This window comes from Mauremys reevesii, linkage group 7, assembly GCF_016161935.1.
Source record: "Mauremys reevesii isolate NIE-2019 linkage group 7, ASM1616193v1, whole genome shotgun sequence".
Lineage (NCBI taxonomy): Eukaryota > Metazoa > Chordata > Testudines > Geoemydidae > Mauremys > Mauremys reevesii.
In genome coordinates this window covers 117,785,813-117,811,165 of record NC_052629.1, presented here as the reverse complement: position 1 = coordinate 117,811,165, position 25,353 = coordinate 117,785,813, and the positions used below count along the sequence as shown (strand labels likewise).

The window sequence follows — 25,353 nt, the reverse complement described above, 5'->3', positions numbered from 1 at the left end:
CAAATGTTGGCTACCCTTAGGGATTCAGTTGGCAAAACAATACCATATAGTCAGGTGCTTTCATGTTGTGGAGCATTTGGTGCAATAACTTTATTTGTTCACAATGTAACAAATAATGGAGATTTCACATGTGACTTTCACAGGAACCAAGAATTTTTCATGACAGATAAAAGATCAGTCAATCAATCTGGATCGATGCACCTTTGTGCATTCCTTCAAAATACTATGGGCCATATTCTCAGCCAAAGGAGCTCTGCTGATTCACACCAGCTGAGGCTCTGGCCCTAAATAAAACCAGGGGTGTAAGGACTCATAGGATTGTCTTAAAATGCTTAAGACCTCAGAGATCGTGAGATTAGTAGGAGAGAAGCAAAGGGAGAAAGCTGCCAATATTAGAGCTTGGTGCAAAATGTTTTTCTTGTCCCACACGGAGACGAAACCAAGAACTTATTGATATGTTTCTAGAGTAAATATGAGGAACGCCCCCAGTGCAGTGGGTAGGACATGGGGACTTGAATCTGGATCTCCCATATCAGGGCCCTAACCACTGGACTACAGAGTCAGTCTCTTTCTTGCTTTGACATGGCATTTTCAAAATAATTAGTATTTAATTGTTTTTATCTGCGAATGAGTCCGAGTGGTGCAAGAGATCTTTTTCTTCCCAGCCCTAAATAAAAATAATTTTGTTGGGTATTTTTCCTTCCCTCCCTAACTTCCACGACTGTTTTCCCCCTAAAGCCCTCTCAAGGCTCCCTTACATGTTCTGAGAGCTTTTTAAAGGAAAAGAGCTTTCTCACATGACATCTTTTTCCAGCCTCTCTGAGCTCTAATTACATGGTAACGATTAAAAAGACTTACGAGTTGTATCATCACATCCTTGGCCTTTCAGAAGGAACAAACAAAACAAAATGAAAACAGTTGAGCTTCCAACCTTTGGTAAACTGTTGAAGTCAGCAGCTCATAGTGAAGCAAAGAGACAAAATCCAATTTACGGGGAATTTCATTACAAAGCTCACATGCCTTGTGGCAGTCCTGCTTTAAGTACGAAGTTGTGCAGCATGCAGGTGACATAATTAGGTCACTAGGGGCAAGACTGCTTAGAACTGTTACATAAAGAAATCTATAAGACTTTGCAAATAAGCCTCCGTCAGGTTTCAAGGGTAGACTTTTCCTTTCTGCCTGCTGGGATTCAAAAGTGAGACTGAGATATGAAAGTGCATCTCCTCTCTAGCAGCGTATTGCACTGCAGTCATCTGATTTGGCTAACTAAATACTTGTTTTCCAATGTTACTGTATTACCATCTTGAAATTATTTATGGTATACTGTTAAATACACTTTATAGCTTTGGCACTGAACACGATGAACAAGATGTGATAGACAAGTTGCCATCAGTGTTGCCCTGTCATTTTGGAATGAAAAGTGGCATTACTAATATAATCAAAGCAGCTAACAGGGGGCAGATTTAGGGCTGGTCTACACTTGGCGGGGAGTCAATGTAAGATACGCAACTTCAGCTATGAGAATAGCATAGCTGGAGTCAACGTATCTTACTTCAACTTATCTCCCGTCCTCACGGCGGGGGATCAATGGCCGCGGCTCCCCCGTCAACTCCACTTCCGCCTCTCGCCCTGGTGGAGTTCCAGAGTCGACGGGGAGCGCAGCGGGGATCAATTTATCGTGTCTAGATGAGACACGATAAATCGATCCCCGATAGATCAATCGCTACCCGCCGATCCAGCGGGTAGTGTGGCCGTACCCTTAAACAACTGGGATTTCAGAGGCATCTAAGTCAGTGGTTCTCAACCAGGGCTCTGGGGCCGCTTGGGGGACCGCGAGCAGGTTTCAGGCAGGGCCACCAAGCAGGGCTGGCATTAGATTTGCTGGGGCGCAGGGCTGAAAGAAGCCTCACTGCACAAGGCTGATGCCCAGGGCCCTGAGTCCCACCACCCCGGGCTGAAGCCAAAGCCTGAGCAACGTAGCTTTGTGGGGCCCTTTGTGGAGTGGGTCCCCAGACAACTGCCGAACTTGCTACCCCCTAACACTGGCCCTGGCTTTTATACACAGAAAAACAGTGGTGGCACAGGTGGACCGTGGAGTTTTTATAGCACTCGAATAAGTTATCTGAGCAGAAATCAAGAGATCTGATAAGTCAGCCGCTCAGGTATTCGCTTGAGAGGTATGCTACAAAGGCTTAAATTACAGAGCAGTCAGCTAGGTTTCCATTGCCAGTCTGAGTCCTAAACCTGTGCCGGTGTCCCCAAAATGAAGCCAACCTTCCTGGGGTTAAATATGCCCCATCTCATCTAGCTTGGGTAACACTCAGAAAAAGGGTTTATCATTTATGGGGTTTTGAAAATGGATTCTTCACATTTTTTGGAAAACGGCCTTAAACTTTTGCTTGCCCAAATACTGATCCCTTGCCCTCCTCCCACAAATGACAGGCCCCCGCTCTCAGTTTTGCTCTGCAACAGACCCATTTGGTCTGACGGGCAAACACTCAAGGTCCCTCCTGAATTCGTCAGATTGTTCTAGCCATTAGATCGCCTGAGAAGAAATATCATCCTACATCAGAATGAACTGTAATGGAACACGTCAGCCGGACACTAGGAGCAAACAGCTCTTTTATGACAGCAACCAGAAGAGTGTCCTTCCCAAGCTCCAACCATTCCTGTTGCATAGCATATGACACCAACATAGGGAGCCTACTTAATAGCAACCCGTTCACATAACTATTTCAACTACATTAATCATCTCTTTAGAAGTGCTACTGCATCCTCTTCTAGCGAACGTACCAGGGGAATCCCAGTAGACAGCTATGCTGTGCCCTTAAAACTCCCAAGTTTTAAGCACATGCATGCCTGTGAGCAAAATAGACTCCAACTATCCTCTCCCCGGACCTTAAAACATGTGCTTTCATTCTCATCAGCTACCTGAGGCATTCAGCAGCAACATTCCCACAGGGTCAATCTCAGGGCTAGATTAATACGGATAACCAGTTACCTTAGCTGGCTGACACCATTAACCCTAATTAAGAGATCTCTTTATTCCTAGAAATCCTCCTTCAAAGAGATTTTTACCTTTGGGTTTTTAAACTAACCAGAGGACCCAAACCGCTCTGACAATTTTATAAGCCCGACAGCCGCGATTTCCATAGCACAGTACAGGATAATTTATGTAGCCAGTGTACGCAGCTACTACACACACCAATAAATTCCACAAAGGTTTTTATCTCCATCTCTCCAAGCAGGTTTGGAGATAGCTTGCAAAGAATGTGTTTTGTCATGAAATTAAGGGCCAAATACAAGGTCAAACCTGTACCTTGTACAGGCCTAAAGGAGAAAACTCATAACATCCCCTCATTTCGCTATCTATACCAGAGCTGGGCAAACTGCGGCCCACGGGCCACATCCAGCCCGCGGGACCGTCCTGCCTGGCCCTTGAGCTCCCGGCCAGGGAGGCCAGCCCCCAGCCCCTCCCCTACTGACCCCCGCCCCCACAGCCTCAGCTCGCCGTGGCGCCAGCGCTCTGGGAGGCAGGGCTGCGAGCTCCTGCCAGGCAGCGCGGCTGCGAGAGCCGCCAGCCTGTCCTGGTACTCTAGACTGCGCAGCGGTGTGGCTGGCTCCGGCATGGCTGCCAGTCCTGGTGCTCTGAGTGGCATGGTAAGGGGGCGGGGAGCAGGGTGCTTAGATAAAGGGCAGAGGGGCCCCAGGGGGCAGTCAGGGGACAGGGAGCAGGGGGTAGTTGGATAGGTGTGGGAGTCCCAGGGGGCCTGTCAGAGGGTGGGGGGTGGATAGAGGTCGGGACAGTCAGGGGACAGGGGTTGGATAGGGGTGGGGTCCCAGGAGGGCAGTTAGGGGCAGGGGGTCCTGGGAGGGAGCAGTCAGGGGACAAGGAGTAAGGGGGGTTGGATGGGTCAGGGATTCTGAGGGGGGCAGTCGGGGGGGTGGATGCCAGGCTGTTTGGGGAGGCACAGCCTTCCCTACCCGGCCCTCCACACAGTTTTGGAACCCCAGTGTGGCCCTCAGGCCAAAAAGTTTGCCCACCCCGATCTATACACACTCGCCTCCGGTACCCTCTGGCTGGGATTCCCAACTGTCCTTCTAGACTGCTACCACTCTGAAACCTACCACTCTGAAACCTGTAGAATCGCAGTTAACTCTCCATTCCCTGCTGCACAGCATGGAGGCGGGAAAAAAGCATGTAATTCAAACTTGTATTCCCTGCTTGGAAATATACAGCGCTACCTATATACTCTATCCACTGGACCCTTTCATACCATTTTCAGATGCCCCGGAAAATAAGATCACTTCTTCTTAATCTAGGAACCAACTCCAGAGATAGAGAATATGATATTCATATGACCATGAATTGAAATTGACCACAGCTATTACAAAGTAATCAAGAATACGGGAGAACACATTGTCACCAGACGCACAGATGTCAGGAGACTAGAAATCCAAGGATAAGAAAACTCTCTTTCTGTTGATTTAGGGTCACCCCAAAATGTTTCACTTCTCAGAAATCTCACCTTCGTGAACCTGGAGACTTCAAATCTGTCACACTGCAGAGAGCGCCTTTACTACATGAATCTCTCTCCTCCTGCTGCATGGATTGTGCAAACAAATAGACTGAAAATACAACACCAACACTGATGTCGGCTTCCCATACTTTCATTCTAATGGATTGTTAACTTCAGAGACTATCTGGCCACCATTAAATGCTAACACTGACATGAAGGAGTGTATGCACAAAATTACAGCATAAAACCTTGATGTTTAGCTATGAAACATTTTACGTTGCAAATGTGTAATGCAACACAAAATTTTGTTACAAATTTTTAGTAAAGTAGATTGCGTTTTTAAATCACCACATACATGCTGAAGCTGCTCTAAACAATAATGGGACTTTTGAAGGGCAAATATATTTACAAAACCAGCTAAGATCATTTTTAAAACAGTGATAAATTAAATTATTTGTCTGGGCTATCTGGAAGTAAATTCCTGCATATTTTAATTGCTTTTGATATAGTCTAATAAAAACCAGAGGGGAAATGTTCATATTCAGTGCCAGTTATCTTTCCAGGTAAAATTCTGACCTGAATATTCAGTGGTCTGGACTGTTCATTGCTGCAGTATGACCCATGAAATTCACCCTGGTACATCTCTAATGTACAATGTATTTACTCAGCCACCTGGGTCTTTTAACAACCAGTATAGGATTTTTTGCAACAGAGGAAATTAAATAGTTGTTGTGTCTCATGGATTCAGAGTCACAAAGTATAGAAGATTAAATAGGAACAAAATCCCCTTAAAATTGGGAGGATATGTTCTAAATTAGACAGCTCTATATGTTATCTAGCCAAGAAGCTGAAAATAACATGTTGCTATATTCCTGTACTTCCTCCTAGTGGTGAAGATGAATTTTTTTTTAATCAGTTGAATAAAGATGGCTGACCACTATAAGGTATGGGATGTGGGTTCTTGTCATATGCTTTGCTGAAGATTATTGTGCATCTTGCCATCAATGCTCAGCAAAGCTGTCATTTTCAGAGGAATAAAAAACAAATCAGCTCCTAAAGAATCCTAATGAGATACAATTGCGCTTGTCTGGTGTTATTGTGCTATGATGGAAGAAGTACTTTGCTCCTCTGGCACGAGTGCGACACTGCCTGTGAGAGTCGCTCTGCTGATTCTTTCCATTTTAATCCCATGTGTTTTTCAGCTGTGATATGATATTGGAGCTCAAAGCAGGAAATGCTGGGCAAAGTCCTATGACCTGTATTATACAGGAGATCAGCCTATAACATAGTAATGATCCTTTCTGGCCTAACTAGATGGATAGAATTTAAAAGATGAAGTGGAAGAAAAGGCGGTTTTCTACATTAATCTGTGTACCAGGTGCAAGGCCTCCCAAAGAACCTGCAAGGATTTATATATTTTTCCCCTGAATGAGGAGAATGAAAAGCCTCTGTCCTAAGTACCGTAACTTTGTAAAGCACCTAAATTCGAGAAGTGAAAATATCAGATTCTGAGCACTAAGGGCCAGTTTTACAACACTATTTAGGCACGTTTAGGTACTTAGGATTTTGTAAATATTTAAATACCATTAGGTGCCTATCCGCATTTTCAGGTGCCTAATCTGGTCCTAAATTCCTGTCTCTGCCTTGTCGTAATACTTGGAAGCTCCATGGCTCTAAAATACAAAGCTGAATAAAATACTAAACTTGATTCTCTGTTCTCTACTTAACACCTCCTGGTAGGTAACTGAAGGCCTCTGAATTGATAAATGACAGCTTTACATTTTCATCATCCACATCATTACTGGTGAATAATGAAACAGGGGCCGTGATATTTTAAACCCAAGACAAGTTTACAGAGAACAATCTATGAAAAAGGTAAATTCTTGGTGTTAATGGGCCTTTACAACAAGGCATCAACATGTGGGAATTCCTGCAGCAAATCATACGAAAGTGGAGGGTGAGGGGGGCTTATGTTGAGGCTAGTACATGAGGATTAATTTGTCAGACCTTATCAGCATGGTTTTGTCAGTAAAACACTGCTGCATCTGTGTGTTATTCTCCCAGCCCTATGCTTTGTATACTTTCATAAAATGTGTTATGGAAATGCAACAGACTTAAAATTATCATTGCATCCAGTGAACCACGTCTTGGGACATTCCCGCCTCCATCTGTTCTTGTCATGGTCGGAACTTTCCCAAACAATAGCCAGCGATCAAGATTCTCTTGGTGGTGGATCCCAAATGCCCTGCTGACCCCTTAACTTCCCAACTCCTCACCCTCACGTGCTCATTGGATTTTCAGCCCAAGAACAACCTTCCACTCACCAAAGTGCAAAGGGGCTATAAAGCCAGCTTATCTGGTCACACCGGATTTCCTCCTGCTTAAGGACAAGTCCCAAGCAATGTAAAGCCAGCACAGTGGTTCTATGCTTCCCTCCCCTTGAAGCAGTTGGTATGGGGAGCATTCCCGGAGATGTGGAAACACAACCAGAATGACTCTACTCTCCAGCAACTCCTAGCTTCTAGAATATTCCCTTGGGATCATGGGCAGCTAAGCATAATTTAGAGCAGCCCCGAGGCTGCTGGAAAACAAACTAGACCTTGGTCAGCCACAGGTCAGGGATCTGCAAGTCTGGCCTATCGCTCCCTTTACCCCACCAGTTCTGTGTTCAGTGTCGCTTGGACCGAGCAGAAAATTGTGCCCAAGGTCGTGCTTAATTCTTACAGCTCTACGGTCGAGTTAGTTTATATTTCCGAAGAGCTTTTCAATTTATTGTCAGTAAACAAATGTCTTGGATTTTACTACTGAAGCTGTGGTTTATAAAAAAAACCTCTCAGAAATAAACGTTAACAAGATGGCTCTGTAATAGCAAAGCCCCGGTAATTAATAAATGCATATAAACATTATACAGACAAGATTGCTACAGTGTGTAACATGAAAAATAATCTTTTCTTTGGCACATTTTCAGTGGGTTAGTGCTTAAAATTGTTTTGGATTCCAACACTTGTTTGAAAACAAGAAAATGGAATTAACTGAAGAAGTGCAATATATTATTTAATCTCTGATTCTAGTCAAGAGGGATGTAATCACTAGAGCAGACCTATTTATCTCCATCTCATTTCATCACCCAGTAATTTAAATCTGATTTCTGATCCTCAATCCGCTTATCAAGCGCTAAACAACATCATGAGACCCTGTCTCCACTGAAAATGATTTTTTGCTTTTCTTCCTCCTTGCGGACTGTCATGTCCTGCTCACTTTATCAATCAGCTTGACATTATCTCTCTTTCACAGAGTGGATAGTTTATGTCATCAGATTTATGCAAAAAAACCAAGTAGCTCTCATAGCACAAGAGAGCTCTTTGGAACTGGATGACATTCTTTATACACCAATACTCCTCTCAAGGTTCAGTGTTTATCCTGGTGTGTGTCATATCCCCTTGTCTTTCATTTTCATCCATTTTTTTTCCTTTACACTTTATTTACAGCACGTTACAGCACCGTTGACAATTTTTTTAAGTTTATTACTTATCAATTTTTAATCAGATACAGAGGAGAAAAAAACCCCCAAAGGGTGGAGAGAAGTGACAGTCTGATATTTAAGAAACACATTACAACAGAATGCTCTGAAATAAGATTTGCAATGAATACATGCGAGTTGCAGCCCAGAGCTCATCTCATGACACACAAAACTCTATGATAAATGCACGAGCAGCAGGAGGATTAGATCTGTGCACTTCCTTGCTTGTATACCTTTTGCCAACTACAATATCTACAAGCATGGACAGAAAATATCTTCTCCTGTAAACTTGCCTCTCATTCCCCGGCCAAAGCAAAGAAGGGTGTCAGACTTAAAAACAGATTATTGGCTTTTTCAGAGCATCTGAACCAGAATCTAATTGAACCCAACTCTGCTTTCAGACCCAATTTTAAGGCACTGACCCCTGCATTAGGAGCAGTGGGGAACTGCACTGCCCCTGAAGGTGCTCTGGGAGGCACTATGCTCACCTTTCATAGATTAATAGATGCCAAGGCCACCAAGGACCATTGTGATTTTCTACTCTGACCTCCTATATGACACAGGCCATAGGACGCCCTCACAATAATTCCCAGCACAGATCTTTTAGAAAAATATCCAATCTTGATTTTAAAATGGCCAGTAACAGAGAATCCACCATGCCCCTTGGTAAATTGGTCCAATCATTAATTACCCTCTCAGTTAAAAATTTACACCTTATCTCCTTTCTGATTTTGTCTGGCTTCCACTTCCAGCCATTGGATCATGCTTTCTCTGCTAGATTGAAAAGCCCATTATCAAATATTTGCTCCCTATGCAGGTACTTATAGACTGTGACCAAGTCATCCCTTAACCTTCTCTTTGTTAAGCTAAATAGATGCTTGAGGCATGTTTTCCAATCATTCTCATGGCTCTTCTCTGAACCCTCACCAATTTATCAACACCCATCTTGAGTTGAGGACACCAGAACTGAGCACAGCATTCCAGCACCGGTCGCACCACAGATACAAAAGACAGAGGTAAAATTACCTCTGTTTCCACTTGAGATTCTTCTGGTCATTCATCACATTAGCCCTTTTGGCCACAGTGTCGCACCTGAAGGGGTACAGTGGGCACTAACTAACACTTCTGCTGGGCGGTACGGTGGGCAGTCTGGATCACGGCCCCGCCTCTGCCCTGCTCTTCTGGAGCTGGCTTGCTCTGCTGTGGGCAGTAATGAGGAGCAGTGCTGACAGGCGTGAGGGTGAAATCACCCCTGTGCAGGGAGCCAGCACAAGCACCCTGTCAGTACTATTGTGAATGGGGCTTAAGTGACGGATGGCCTTGCAGAGGCCCTCTGCGCGGGTGTAGAATCTCAGCAGCTGTGAGTGCTTCCTTCTCTCCCACACACTCCCATCCTGGGCAAACCATAGTCTGGCCCTTAATGAAGATGGTATTATCAGGGAAATCAGTGATGGCCGCTTTCTTATTACAACCATCTGCTACAGCCGCACCAAAAACATGTTGGTTTTCTCCGCCCCCACCCCGTTGTCTGTTCCCTGCTTGATTTCATCATTTCACAACCCAGTTTTTCCTTGATCGGGCATAAAATAACCTTGCTAATACTATTTACTAGGTCACAAAACTCTGTCTCAGAGTCCCCCTGTCACATTCCATAATAAAATACAGTGAGCAAAATGTAATCGACTGTAAACATCAAGTAGTTAGCATTCACTGCAAAATGCTAATATTTCAAGACTGCCATTTCTGTTCATGGCCTTTTGGCCAACTTAGCTAATGGACTGAGGCCTAGGAAATATTGAAAATAATTTCAGTCGGCGCTTACCAATCGTTTGTCAGTCTGGAATTTTGTATAGCTTTGGAGCAGCTAGCCAGGAAGGTGCACTGGAGCTTTCAAAAACTAGTTTGGTGATGTTATTTAAAGCAATCAGTCTATGCACTTTGCATAAACACGAGCTAAGCTGCAAAGTCCAAGACAAGGCAAATTCAAAATAAGGAGGGGAGGAGTTGAGGAGGCAGAGTGAGAGTTACAGAGGGTGCAGCAGCGGCTTGGTAAAGAGGTTTCCACTTTAAAAATAAAGTCCTGTTGAAGTTTGATTGATACAACACAAGTGTTTACTCAGATCATGTTTAAAACAGGAACATTTTACCAGTATGGCATTATCAGAAAAGTGTTCCTACCACTTCTACCAGTATAAGTTTATTCCACCACTTCCAAGTGAAACAAACTATACTGGCAAAAGTAAGTTGGTATAACTGCACTGGGGACTGCTTACCAGCACAGCTGTGTTAGCAGGGATCATACCTCTTCACATCCTGGACCGACGTAGCTATGCCAGCAGATGTCTGCACTACACACACATCCTTAGACTGTAAGCTCTTTGGAGCAAGGACAACTTTTTGTTTCTGTGTTTGAACAGCACCTAACAAAATGAGATCCCGGCCCATGACTGGGGCTCCAAGGAGCGTTTGCATTGTAAACAAGAAATACTGAGCATTTTGCATGATTGGGGCCAAGCTGAATATGCCACCCCAAATGTTTCTCTCTAGAACTGAGCATTTAGGCAGTACCATCCCTAGGCACTGAAATAAGTGGTCTGATTCTCAAAAGGTACTGGGAGTCCATTGGGAGCCACTGACTGTTCAGCACCTCTGAATGTCAACCCATTTATTAGGAGCCTAAATATGGTGCTTTACTTTAGGGATTCATGGCTAAATGTTGGCCTGGGAGCTCATCCTCCAATGGTGGGTGCATGTGTGTGTTGCATTTTATTTTCTTCAGTTCAGAACATTGTTTTGAAACTTAGAAAATGTGTCAAGAAGCCCATGTTTCAGTCTGTGAAGTACTGTAGCCCCTGCACTTTATGCTGCCTAATATGGTCACTGCTAGAAATGGACAAAAATTGGACTGGTTTTGCAAAACCAAAACCAGGTTTGGTTCTGATCCAGGTCCCAGCTAATCCAAATCCCCACATTTTGTGGGAGTTGGATAAATGCTTCTGGTTTTTGTCCCACCTATAGTCACTGTTCCACTATTCAGGTAGATTCTTCCCACTGGAGGAGGGCATGCTTTCATAGTAAGCTATAGATCTCTGTTTAGTTTGGCACAAACTACGGTACCATGCAATTCAGTCAGATAAAAGGGATGTTTCTTGACATCAGCACAGCAGAGTTATTCATATGTTGCAGACTTATTATCTTGGCTCCTCGTTTGGAGACTGAGTCATCACTTGGAGTAAACTGCATTTTGCTGATGCCAGCATTTTCACACTGTTTCAACAGAATGTCTGCCTTTGGTGGTATTTTTTGCATTTCCAATGGAAATAAGAAAAAAAAAAATCACACTCCTGTCACGGTATTACCAACAGAAATACCACACAACTACTTTCTTCTGTAGTTCAGACACAGAAACATAGCATGGGGGCAGGCCGGAAAAAAATTACAGTAATCTTTCCCTCTCCTTTGCCCAGTTCCATGAAATGATAAAAATCAAAGAGGTGAGCACAATGCAAGGAAGTTATTAAAATTTCCAAAAGAGAGGGCACTCCCAGACTCAGACAGCTCATCCTGACATGCTGCCAAGCTGGGGAAATCTCTAAAAGGAAACTTCCAGCGCGATCAAGATATTGTTTTTTAAGCAAGATAGTCTTAGAAATTTTGGGAAAAAATTGAAAGGAAAAATCACTCCAGGCAACGTGAATTTTCAGAACAGCAACACCTACTCCAAACAGAACAGACTCTGAAGCCAGCAGGCCCCACTCTGTACAGCCACAACAGTTGGGATGAGAAACTCTCTGAATAATTTGAATCCTTTTGTTACAGCTAGATGAATTAGCAACAGAAAGATACATCCATATCTCCGTACACACACTTTGGGCCAGATACTCAGCTAGTGTAAAATCACTGGCGCAATGTGATGTCAGTTGCACTATGCCAAATTACTCTCTGCCTTTTTATTTCTTTCATTCTCAAAAGAACTGGTTTTTTTGTTTGTTTGGGTTTTTTGGGGGAGGGGGGCTTGGAAGGGGAGGAGGGAGAAAGGTATCTGAAAAGGACAACAAATGCCAGTGAGGATATATGGTGCATCTCATCTGAAGAGGCCCCCACCACTTCAAAAATGTCAAGTCTTTGAAGGAAACCCATCACCTCCATTGGTGACATTTACTCTATCATTTAAAAAAGCATAAATCAGAATGTTCCCAAAGTTACTGTTCATGTGACCTGTAATCATGCGTGTTTTCAGACGGTGTCTAGTGTACCAACCGGACTTTGCAGAGGACATCTTTAAAGGGAACAAAGAAAGCCACGACACCTTCTAATGACACTGTGTGTGAGACATTGTAAAACAGTGGGGAATGGGTGTACGAAGCGGGGGCTGCTTACAAGAGGCAAGGTCTTTGCTCTTTCAAAGGTGTCCTGCAGTAGGTCCAATTGCTGTATCTGCCACTGTCTGACATCCAACAAAAACCTCGTAGGACTCGATTTCTGGCTCTTCAGCAACACCTGGCACTAGGAGGGGCAGGGACGTAGCTGGGCTCTTTCTAACATTGGAGCCTGAGTCCTCGTGTTTAACTCTTTATGCTGCCTCCAGCCACTGCCCAGGGGCAGGAGGCATGAGGAAGGCTCATTGTGCTCTCTACATCCTGTGCAAAGCTAGGCATAGCTGAGCCAATATTCTTCTGAAAAAAAGGGACTTGAGTCATTGAGGGGGGGGAATAAATTTAGGCTGCAAAAATATTCGGAATCTAAGAGATGCACTAGGCCGGTCACTTTAGTGCACAACTGAAAATCGGGTTCCCAGTCTCACCATTGTCCAACCTTTGAGCATGTCAGAAACTCCCCACAGAGCTTCCCTTGAGACGCGCGAGTCTACATTAGCAAGGGTGTAGGTGGAGTAGATGGCGTATGGGAGTTTGCACAATGCTGGGTTTGAGTCCGTGCTGTTAGCTGATCATCCTCATGCGCCAAAGATTGCGTTAAGTCTTTTAAATAAGTTGATTTTTGCCAAGCGGGACTTCGAGCAAACATAACAGGAGACAAAATCAAATGCAAAAACATAATGAAAATACCTTACGATGAGGATTGTGCCATTCCATACCAGAAGCCTTACCTGTGACCTACTGAATATACTAGTGACTTGCGTCATCACTCAAAGCAAAAAATAAAAGCAGGATATGCATTTCCATAGCACTTATGGGGTCTCCTGGTGCCCTTTGAGAAGGCAGCCTTTAGGATTATGGGGAGAGATGATGATGAAATAATGCAAGAGGTACATAAAAACTCAAGAAACTCTTCCCCCTACTTCTCAAACAACTATCTCTTAAAATTCTAATATAACCATGACAGCAATGGACATCACTGGATCCACTCAGGGCCGGTGCAACCATTTAGGCGACCTAGGCAGTTGCCTAGGGTGCTGGGATTTGGGGGGCACCATTTTCTTCAGCAGCGACCGTGGCAGCTGGATCTTTGGCTGCCCAGGTCACCGCCGGCGTTTAGGCGGAGGGAGCTGGGGCAGGGGAGTGCAGGGAGGGCTGCTTGCAGCAAGTGGGTGGGGGCGGCACGCAGGGGAACTCCCCGCCCCAGCTCACCCCTGCCTCACCTCCTCCCCAAGCACGCGGTCGCTGCTTCACTTCTCCCGCCTCCCAGGCTTGCGGCGCCAATCAGCTTAGGTGCCGCAAGCCTGGGAGGCGGGAGAAGTGAAGCAGCGACGGCGTGCTCGGGGTGCTCGTGCGTGGAGCAGGGGTGAGCTGGGGTGGGAGGGGTGCCTCAGGGCGGAGGGGGGGAGCTGCCGCGGGGGCGGGAAGGGGCGCCTCAGGGTGGGGGGCGCAAGGTGGACGTTTTGCCTAGGGCACGAAACATCCTTGCATTGGCCCTGGATCCACTGATATGTGGACGATGCCCCTGCAGGAAAATGAAAGTGGAAATCCCCAAAGGAAGGTGTGTCAGATACCAGGTAATAGAAATGTTGATCCTGGAGTTGCCTGCTCATAATTTTTTTTTATTCTAGCGAGTACTGTTAAAGATTGCTATCCAGGAAGATAATGAATGTTGAGTGTGGCATCCATTCTTGTGCTGATGGATATCATTTCCAGTCTGATGAGAAGAGATTACCCTGCTGAACCCAACAAGACATGCTTAATCTCCCCATTTAGAATCCACTGTCCTCCAGGGGTTGTCACTTTTCTGAGAGAATGCAAGATTACTGCAGTAAACTAAAAAACGGACAGCTGCATTTCACTTCTAAAAGCAGCACTTGGGAGCGGCTCTTTGACCAAAAGCAAAATGCCAAGGAAATCTGTTGACAGCTTCAGCCGCTATCAGTTAGGTATTCTTTGGTTTACAGAAACAGATGTCAGGGCTAGAAATATTCAGACAGTCGCGAAGAGCCTGATCCAAGCCCACTGAAGTCAGTGGAAAGACTCCTATTGATTTCCATGGATTTTGGATCAGACTATAGGCTGGTATTTGTTAAGGGGGAAATTCATCCCTGTGCCGCACAAGGCCTATGCAACACTTAAGTGCCACTTGAAACTGAAGTTCATTCTAAGGCCCTTATTCGATATCCGGTGGGCTACTCATGTAAGTGCTACTCATGAGTATGGGTACCCAAATCAGGCCCTCTAGAGCGATTTCCGTCCTTCCACACAGCAGTGATTTGCAGTGCACTGCACTACGAGTCATAGTAGGTACTCCAGGGCTGAGCATCCACTGGCAGCCCCCCCGATCAGCTCCTCTCCCTCCCCCCAGCACCTCCCGCCCACCGCGATCAGCTGTTGCATGGCATGCAGGAGGGAGAGGGAGAAGTGAGGGTGGGGGCACACTCAGCAGGGGCGGGAAGAGGCAGGGCAGGGGTGGAGTGGGGGTGGGGCCTGGGCAGAGCACCCCCCCAACATATTAGAAAGTTGGCACCTCTGCTACCAGTTCCATAACAATGACTGGTCCCCTCATCAATAAAGGTCGTATTGTAAAATCTAACTTTTTCTGCTGCGTGGTGTTGTCCCAAATATTCTGGGTGGTACGAACTTCTGCGAGAGGAGTCAGACAGACAGCTCTGGAGTGTGAAGTCCTCTATCCACAGAAGAGCTGCAACGTGGACACTGGCAATACAAAGCTTCTCTCCTCACCCCATAACGGGCTCAGCACTGAAGAGATCTGCTCTACAGGTTCACTCTCCTTTCCACCGAGAAGCCAAGGACTGAGTAGAGACTAGCTACTCTCTATTCCTGGGGGAAATTAAGTGTGTGCGTGTGCCTGTGCGTGTGCCCTTTTCCTTCTCCAACTTATTTCTTCTCTTTCCTATCCTGCTCCTTTGGCCTTCAGTCTAACCAAAGACTGGCTTAGCTGACCAAGGCTGTATATTTTGCAATGCTTCTCTGAGTTGGTGACCAGAGAGGCCACTAAAAGCAATGCCCCAAACAGCCCAATGCTGGTACAAGTTTGCCAGGTCTCGGAGTGGCTGCTGAGACCCTGTGCAGCGCCTGTGGTTTTCCAGCAGTGAGGTTGCAGGTGAAACTCAACACCAGAGATAGAAAATGTAGTTTCTATCTTCACTGTTCTTTTCTTTCCCCTTTTGTGTGTGTCTTGTTTTATCTTCCAGGAAACGGAATCAGACTTTAACAATATGAGCTCCAGCTCATCCCAACTCACTTCTCCTTTCCCCAGAAAGGACAGGAATTACCATCTCAAAGACTGTCAAGCCATTTTTCCTTACAAAACCTCTCTCCAGTTAAAGGGAAAGGAAACCTAGGATGTGGTTTAAACAAAAGCCTAAATTCATACTTTACATTTGAAATACGTCAATGCTTTTTCCATCTTTTCTGTATCTTTAATAAAAGGTTTAAATACTTTTAACGGTATTTTTGCTATGGTACTAAGCAACCCTGAGGTCTTGGTATATCAAACCCTGAACCTTGGTTTCATGCTGGACAGTGCAGGGTCATGTTAAAACTTTTGACCTTTTGGGTCAAATTAAATTAAAACAATAGGTCACCTGGGAAGCCTGTAGCAGAGCCAGGAATCAAATCTGAATCGTCCGAGTTCCAGCCCAAGGCCCCCAAACCTTCCTTCCTCCCCAGTACTGTCTTCACTAGACATACTGGGCACATTAATGCCTGGGTGACTCCAGCGGCACACCTCCCAAGGGTGTCATGGGTGCCAACCACCATCCATGAAGTAAAACCTGCTCCCCATCATGTTCCATTGCTACCATGCTCAGTTCATTCAGATGAATGCTGAAGATGAGCTTCCTTTCCATTCTGGCCAAAGATTTGAATTATCAAGCAGGTCCACACCAGCCTTCTAGTGCAACAGAAGAAACTGCTTCCATCCCCTTCATATTTGTATGAGCCTGCTCTTTTTGAGCTTTTTTTTTTTTTTTTTTTTTTTAAAAAGGAAAAAGCTGTAAAGGTTATAAAAAATAGATCAGGCAAAGAGGAAAAAATCCTGCTTGGTTAGGGACTTTGGTCAATGAGATGTGAGGCTGTATCATTTATTGCAGATAGCTCACTTATAAAAAATGACGCTGTCAATGGAAAATGAATAAAATAAGTCTGTATTTTCCCAAGCTTTTCCCAATGGCTTTAGAATAAGGTCACCTTGATAATGTGGGAAAGAGCATGATTTCAGCCTCGTGCTACACAGACTGATACACTGTAGTTGGCCATTTGTATGTTAAATGAGATTCAATCATTCAGAGCGCCTCCCTTCCTTTGAGAAAGAACAGGTTTGGGTTTTTCCCGGCTCCTGAAACACGATATGCGAAAGCTACGCATTAATCAGTTAATCTGTAATTTTTTCTGGCTCCCTACAATACACAAGTCTATTCACATACAATCACATTCCACAAGGCAAAAGTGCACATTTGTGGAAAACTACACCAGAGGCTACATTTCACATTATAAAACGACCAAATTAACGTTGAATTACTCCCTAGTGGTAGCATACCCACGCATCCAAAGTGAAGTCTTTGTCAAACTCTAGCCTACGTGTACTAAGCGTCTATTGTTATTTAAAACGAATAAACACTACAGAAAATAGGAACAAGGTGTTTTCCTCCCATTTCTGCTCATAAAAAAAATGTCCTGCAGAGAACTCTTTCTTTGTAAAGGGATCCTATTGTTAAATGGAGTTGCCTTTCGCACCTTAGTACTTAGAGAGCCAGGACTTCACATTGTGGCTACGTTTCTATTTGGTAGCAGTGTAATAAAACACAAACAACACTGAATAAAACATTAAGACATAGAAGGAGCTAAGTGGAACAAAGGGCTAAAGCATATTTTGCACTAACCATGTCTGACCCATGGAAATACAAAGGGCTCACAATTCTAATTAGTAAAATGCACAGTTATGACTTAGATCATTAGACAGAGCCGCCTGCTTGTCTGTATGATCAGAGCTGGTTTTTAGCATTGCAGGGCCCTCTAGTGGAACTGAAAGGCTGCTGGCAAGTACACTTTGACTAAAGCACCTCCAGCTTGGAAGGCTTTGAGATGGTAATTCCTATCCTTTCTGGGGAAAGGAGAAGTGAGTTGGAGCTCATATTCATAGAAGATTAGGGTTGGAAGGGACCTCAGGAGGTCATCTAGTCCAACCCCCTGCTCAAAGCAGGACCAATCCCCAGACAGATTTTTACCCCAGTTCCCTAAATGGAGCCTCTCAAGGATTGAACTCACAACCCTGGGTTTAGCAGACCAATGTGCAAACCTCTGAGCTATCCCTCCCCCCTCAAGTTAAAGTCTGATTCCATTTCCTGGAAGATAAAACAAGACACACACACACACACAAAAGGGGAAAGAAAAGAACAGTGAAGATAGAAGCTACATTTTCTATCTCTGGTGTTGAGTTTCACCTGCAACCTCACTGCTGGAAAACAGGCACTGCACAGGGTCTAAGCAGCCACTCCGAGTCCTGGCAAACTTGTACCAGCATTGGGCTGTTTCGGGCATTGCTTTTAGTGGCCTCTCTGGTCACCGACTCAGAGAAGCATTGCAAAATATACAGCCTTGGTAGCTAAGCAGTAGGGTTCTTGCCAGAAATCTGCATTGTTGGTGGCATTGCATTGCATTGCATTGCATGGCTGCATTTTTTGGAATCTAAGGTGTTGTTCAAACAAACACACAGGGTGAAGTCCAGGCACCAGTGAAGTCAAATGAGAGTTTTGCCACTGACTTCAACAAGAGCAGGATTTCACCCATGAAGTTGACAGTCCTCATGGCTGTGAAAAGCTGTGGCTGCGCTGAACTGTTGTCTTGAGTCTGCAGCAAGAAAGCCTGAAACAAAAACGTGATCACGAGAGAACGTCCCTCACTGATCTTACTAGGAAGACACATTTGAATTTCAGTTTTCGTGACAATGACATTCCAAGTTCATAGGAACGAGAAGGGATCTTGGCAGAGCAAACACTGTTAGACGTATGCACTGAAACACAAATTGCAGTTTTGTACCTAAGGAAGGACCCCTCTCTGGTTTTTGCCCTTCTGGTTACAAAGATTTCATTTGTTCTGCAGGCTGCCACTCGGCTCCCTAATCCACCCCAACAACATCCAGTCCCTGACACACACACACACACACACACACTTCACTCTTTCAGACTCTTACAGTGCTGCTACGCTACTCTTGCCCCTACTTCTGATCAGATTCCCAATACTATACCCCACTTTACTTATGTAATATTTCCCCACCCCACACTCACACCCATTAACTCCTCACAGCAGTTAGGCTGTCAGCTGTAGTAGGCTGTTATCCTGTACTCAACTAGCTACTAGAGAGGGGGACAGTACGTACTTTACCAGTGTATTTCACTAGCTTTTGCCAGGCTGATGACTGTTTCTTCAGCTTTGGTTTGTGGAACAGAAAAAGGCAGGGCCACCTGGGGGGTGGGGGGAGAATTGGGGCAATTTGCCCCAGGCCCCGGGCCCCGCGAGCCCTGGCCCAGCAGCGGTCCAGGTCTTCGGCGGCATTTTGGTGGCAGGGGGCCCTTCAGTCGCTCCGTGTCTTCGACGGCGGGGGGGCCTTCAGTGCTACCGAAGACAAGGAGCGACTGAAGGACCCCCCCACCACCAAAATGCCGCTGAGTACAAGTACCACAGCCCCGTTTTGCCCCATGCTCCCTGAATCCTCTGGGCAACCCTGGAAAAAGGGTCCATTAAAGATAAGATTTTCCAAACATTCTCTTCTGGTGCTGCAGACAGTCTGCAAGTCCATCAACGGTAGCTCTTCGCTCCCTGCCCATACACATACAACACTTGCACACAGTAAATGACAGGAGATTTCCCCGGATGGCGGACGATGGACTTAATTTGATGGTCCCACTGCTAGGCAGAGCTAACAACGCCCAGGAAAGCACTGCGAGAAGAGACAGAGGAAAGCATGTTTGAAAAAGACACTTCTTTCCCTAAGCCCAGCAAGCAAGGAGGGAGAGCAGCAGCAGGGAGAGTCTTCGTTTTCTATGTGAAATGCACTCCTGTATTATTCATTAAGATTGTTTTTATACAAACCGAGCTGGTACATAGATCTGTCTTCCCTATTCAAGTATCACTTAAAGAATGCAAAGTAGAACAGTGGTGGAATCCCGGAAAATGGTCATCAATACGGGTGCAATCCTGCCCCGTCAGAGTTTGCAAATGAAAGCTGGCCCTTGCATTCACTACAAATCGCGGTTCCTATGTAAACCATACAGAGCAGGGCTCTGCTTTAAGGAGTCGCTAGAGAAGGTTGCGGGCTTCAAAGCACGGATTTTTCCGTTGCCCTCTGAGGGATGTCACCCAGTAAGAGGGTTGGAACTGACAATATAGGAGGGTTTTCATCCACATCATCGTTCTGAGCCACTGCTTTCCACTCTTGCAGAGCTGTGCATGTACCACGCTGCCATAGCTGAAAGGCCAGTACCCTGCGTACTCAATAGCAGACTCTTGAGAGGGAGTGAACTCCACCTAAGGCACAGAAGTCATTCTGACCGTAGGCGCAGACTCCGTAGGTGCTCCGGGGCTGGAGCACCCATGTGGAAAAATTGACGGGTGCTCTGCACCCACCGGCAGTGCCCTGCCCCACCACAGCTCACCTCTGCCTCCCCTGTGAGCCCGCCGCTGCATCCTGCTTCTCCCCTCTCCCTCCCAGTGCTTGCACTGCGAAACACCTGTTTCGCACGCCAAGCCTAGGAGGGAGGAGGAGGAATGCGGCACGCTTGCGGGAGGAGGCAGGGCCGGGGTGGGGATTTGGGGGGGTCCAATGGGGCAGGGAGGGGTGGAGTTAGGGCAGGCACTTTGGGGCAAGGGTGGAGTGGGGGCGGGGCCGGGGGCGCAAGCCCCCACCAGTGCAGAAAAACATTGATGCCTGTGATTCTGACAATCCCTTTGTGTGGTGGCAAGGACCAGGAGGCCCCGAGCACCCCAGTATGTCATTGACCAGGGATCCAGCAAGGCACCAACTTATCCCTACCAACCGCTGCCTTCCCCTGTATTGTACTGCATCTACGCAGTGGTAGCGAGGCATCACGGCTAACAGTCAAGTTCTTGTTTAAAATCACGAAGAGCTGAGCAAATTCAAACCCAATATTGGAGCTGGGGCAAAGCGGCAAAATTCAGTCAGATTTTCACCCTGTTCTAACTAGCAAGGATTTGGTTTGGTGCATTATAAAAATAGGGCCCTTTGCAAAACTTGGATCCAGATTTAAAGTCACACATCCTCCTTGCCCAGATCTGTGGGTCTGATCCTGATCCATCTCTAGACAAAACCTCCTTCACATTCTGTAACCAAACCAGTATCCAGTCACCCGTCATTCCAAACATTCAATTTTTGGGGGGTGGGAGTAGGTGTGGGAAAGGGGGAGAAAGAGATGGAAGCAGAACCGCAGCCCTTCCCCCTCTTGTGGGGTGGGGTGCATGGACATAGCAGTCCCTTTGCCGCCCCTGAATACAGAGGCTGCAGTTATTCCTAGCCATGGTGCAGGGCGAGAAAGGCAAGCCACAAAGGTGTGAAACAAGTGTAACGGAGTGGAGAATCCAGCCCAACAAATACTTTCAGGAGGATTGTTTGGGGGAGATAAACTATCCAACGAGAGTGCTGCTAAAAAGTATGTAGTTCAGGGACGGTCTAGGTCCACAGGGTCCTCTTCTTGCCAAATCCGTGTGGGCTATTCCTTATAACGCTATTATCCTCTAGGTGCTTACAAATTGATTATTGCAACAAATTACAAAACAGCTTTGCAGAAGCAGCAGTGGCAGGTGACCCTGTTCCTAACAAGTGGCTCAAACTATGAACCCTTCTCTCTGACATTCGCAACCCAATAGATTCTAAGTGGGTATTAAATACATGCATTTGGCTTGTTCTTACCCAGCCAAGTATTATTTAGTCACAGTATCCAACCACTTGCAAGCAGACCCAGGTTGGGAGCATTTCAGGTAGCTATCGTAGCAAAGGAATAAGGCATAGCATGAAGAAAGCCAAAGCGACTCAGTTGGCTTGTGACAGTGGCAGCGCACCCAAAAAATAAATAAATAAATTGACCTGCAAATCTTGCCTATAAATTAGCTGTTACCTGAGAAAGTGTTTACTCTACACGTCCTAACTTGTCATCTATGACTGCTAAACAAAGACGGAAATGAGACTTCGCTTGTACTAAAAGTGGCCCCACCCCATTCCAGCACAGTATAGGAATGATATTTCTTCCTGTTCAGTGCTTATTTACCCCTGTTTTAAAGCACGTTTTCGAAATGTATGTCAACCAGATTACACTATTTTAATTACAAATGAGCCCAAGCCTCTATGTTGGGGTCAAGATCAGGATCTCAGATCTCTAATTTGAATGCATTGTATCTTGACAGTCTGTTCTGTGTTGCTGCCTTCCAGTAGTGAAGGCTGTTTTGCAAAACAAAGGGAGACAGAGCAGTGGGGCAGTACAGAGGGTGAAAAGATTAACTCTTGGCTTTTCTAGTCTTTGTATTACTGTAGTGCCTAAGTCCTTTTTCTCAGACAAGATGTTTCAGAGCACCTCCACTTTGGGTATGGCTACACTTACGGTTTGCAGCGCTGGTAGTTTGCAGCGCTGGTCATCCAGCTGTGTAGGAGCAGCGCTGGTGTGTGGCCACACTCACAGCTACCAGCGCTGGTGTGTGGCCACATTTGGAGCATTTGCAGCGCTGTTGGGAGTGCTGCATTATGGGCAGCTATCCCAGCATTCAAGTGCACCAACGTGCTTTTCAAAAGAGGGGGGTGGAGGGTGGTGTACTGTGACAGGGAGCGGGGAAGAGAGAGAGTGGATTTTTGGAGCCAACACTGTGTGTTAGCTTCCTGGATTGGAAAAATCACAAAATGTTCATGAGCCCTTAGTCTTAACTCTAATTGCAAACAGCCTGCCTCCAACACGGACTGCCCCCTGTTTCACTCACTCCCTGTGGTTTACAGTGACAGGGAGTGAGGAAGAGAGAGATTGGAAAAATCACAAAATGTTTGCGAACCCTAACAGCCTGCATCCAACACTGTTTCCCCTGCCTCTCATTTGATCATTCACAGCCAGGTACAGATAGCTCCTGTTTGCTGTGATCAGTGTTTGTTTTTATAGATAAGCAGTTCAAACGGAGCTCCGATCATTCACTCTGCCTGCCTGCCTCTCATTTGATTGTTTACAGCCAGGTACAGAACAGAGCTCCGATCGGAGCTCGTTCACAACAAAACAAAGAGAGGCTGCATAACAAAACAAAGAGAGTAATTTATAAAAGCATTCTGGGATACACCTTATACCCTGGAGGCCAATCACAGCGCTGGTGTGTGGCCACACTTGATGACCAGCGCTGGAATCCTTATTCCCCATGCTGAGTGAGGTGTACGGCCAGCGCTGCAGCCAGGGAGTTGCAGCGCTGGAAGTGCCCTGCAGGTGTGGCCACTTACTAATGGCAGCGCTGGTGGAGGCTTTCCAGCGCTGCAAATCGCCAGTGTAGCCATAGCCTTTGACAGCATTCTGCTGATTGCTGGCTTCTTATGGACAGAGTCACTCCTGCAAGCTCTGTATTGGTGAGACAGCTGCAGAACTCTGTATTCTTTATGCCCCAGACCAACACCAGTGAGGTCAATGGGAGTCTCTCCTTGCATCAGGGTCTTAAAAGAGAAAAAAAACTATTGGGGTTTTCCAGCTTGAATCCTACCAGCCCCTGGCATTAGGGGTTAATCAACTTCCTTAGTAATAATACTGGTATTTGGATCTACGTTTTCACAAGTGATCAGTGCTTTGGGGACTTGAGACACCTTAAGGGGCCTGATTTTCAGGGGTGGAAGCTCAGAAAAATCAGGCCCTTTTAAGTTGTTTCAAACTGGGCACCCCAAACAACTAGTCTCTTTTGAAAAGCTAGGCCCCTAGGGGATACTATGAACATGCTGTATTGCTACCTGTTCAGTGGGCATAAGTATTTCTCAGAACTTGTGCAACCTCTCCTTCTTGGAGTCTATCAAGACCAAGCTCTGTGGACTCCTGTTAAAGTGAGACTATTGTTAAAGGGATACTGTGAACATTCCTACCTACTTGCAAAAGGTTCCTCTTACGCTATCACTTTTAAAAAACACTGGTGCTGTTTTGGGGCTGGAGGGAGAAGGTACAAACTCCTCAGAAGTTGCTGAAACTAAAGAACAGCTCTTTGGGAGCAGAATGTGGGGAAGGAAAGTCTAATCTGTGAGTCTCTTATCGTCGATCATTCCTGGTGTACAGTGAACCTGAACACACAACACTGATGGTGTCCAGTTAGTAAGCAAAGCAGTGCCGTTTTAATGTTGGCTCAGATTTCCATTGTAATGTCACTGTAGTGAGACATATTTCTTATCTCCCCATGTCAACCACACACTGCAGCTGTTTGACTAAGGGAGGAAAGAAGATTTCTGCATTGAGATGAAAGCTTGAATTTGTTCTTATGCCCTCTGAGTGCCTCCAGGGTTAACGCTTTCTCCCAGCTACTTTGAAAGCGACCTATTGACAGCAGGAGATGTTTTGCTAGATCTCCACCCAAGAATTGGGTCATTAATTCTGTACTAAGAGATAAGTTTAATCACTTAAATATACAGCTTTATATAAAACAGAGGTCAAATTCCAGTTGAATGGGAGCTCTGCCTGAGTACGCACCACAGATTTTGGCCTAATTTATCATAAGAAGCAAAAGTTTAAGAGTCTATTAGTTGTATGTGTCTTGGACCTACCTAGGAGTGATCTACTTAAGCAGATTTATGTAATTTTCAGGTTGGTTGCTTATACTCTGCAGTAACTGCTTGATACAGAGAGAAAGAATTTTTTTGTCAACTCAAAATATGCAATTAAGTATTCTGACATGTAAAGTGAAAAGAATACCATCATTTGCACTGTTTCATAAACACCCATCATGCATACACATAATAGATGTTCTCTTCCTGTCACAGGTATTTCCCTTGGGATTGTATGTAAAGTGCAGTTTAAAAGGCATGAAAAAACTAATTTTTACAAGGCTGTGATTGAATTCTTGGCTGAATGACAACGTCTATAGAAGCGTGTTTTCCGACTGCTAATTTTGTTACATTCAAGAAAGAAAATTCAACTGTGGTGTCGGATCAGGAACCCGCTGCTCAGGAATGACCGTTTTCAGAAAGGGCCACACTCATTGTCTGCAGCCAATCCTTCCTCGGTCAATGTGCAATTGCCGGTAACCAATCTTTCCCCTGTAATGTGTGACTCGGGCCATTTCCACAGAGGAAGAAAAGGACTATCTGGGAGACAAGGGTAGCACTAGATCCTCCTCTGATGTTCAATTAACTGGAGTAGTGCTGAAACTTTTTAGCCACGTGCAGAACGTTTTAGAGTGTATCTTACCTAATTAGAATGTCATCTATCAGCTGGCGCAAGCAGCAGCAACCGAGCTCTTCCAGCACAGCTATCACTTCCGTTTCAGATCAGATTTACATCAAACTATACATATTAGGCCACAGCTTCAGCTAGTATAAATCAGTGCATTCCTACTGACGTGACTGGAGCTATGTCTGTTTTCCCCAGCAAATATCTGTCCTAAAATAACTAATGTTTACCGTTTCTTTGCTGTTTAATTTCCCATAAACCCTACTACTCAAGGCATCAAAGTGAGCCTGAGACCTTTTCTGTACAACAGAAAGGTTAAATTGCAATAGCTCATGAATCAATCAGTGTGCTCAATGTTTTCAAGTTGCAAAAGCCGTGCCAGGTAACACATAGCAGCCTGATAAAGATGATTCACAATGTTGGAGAGCCCCAAGTGATAACTGGGTGGCGGCTGAATGTTAGTTATTTATAGTACAAATCCAAGTTAGTGCTTTGTGCAACTCTTCAAGACG

The 25,353-nt window shown here is 45.4% G+C and overlaps 1 protein-coding gene across 5 annotated transcripts in view; it reads right to left on the bottom strand.

The window, feature by feature from the left end:
- TAFA4 (TAFA chemokine like family member 4) overlaps window positions 1-25,353 on the bottom strand; it is a 128,981-nt gene that overhangs the window by 40,623 nt on the left and 63,005 nt on the right. The window lies entirely within an intron of this gene.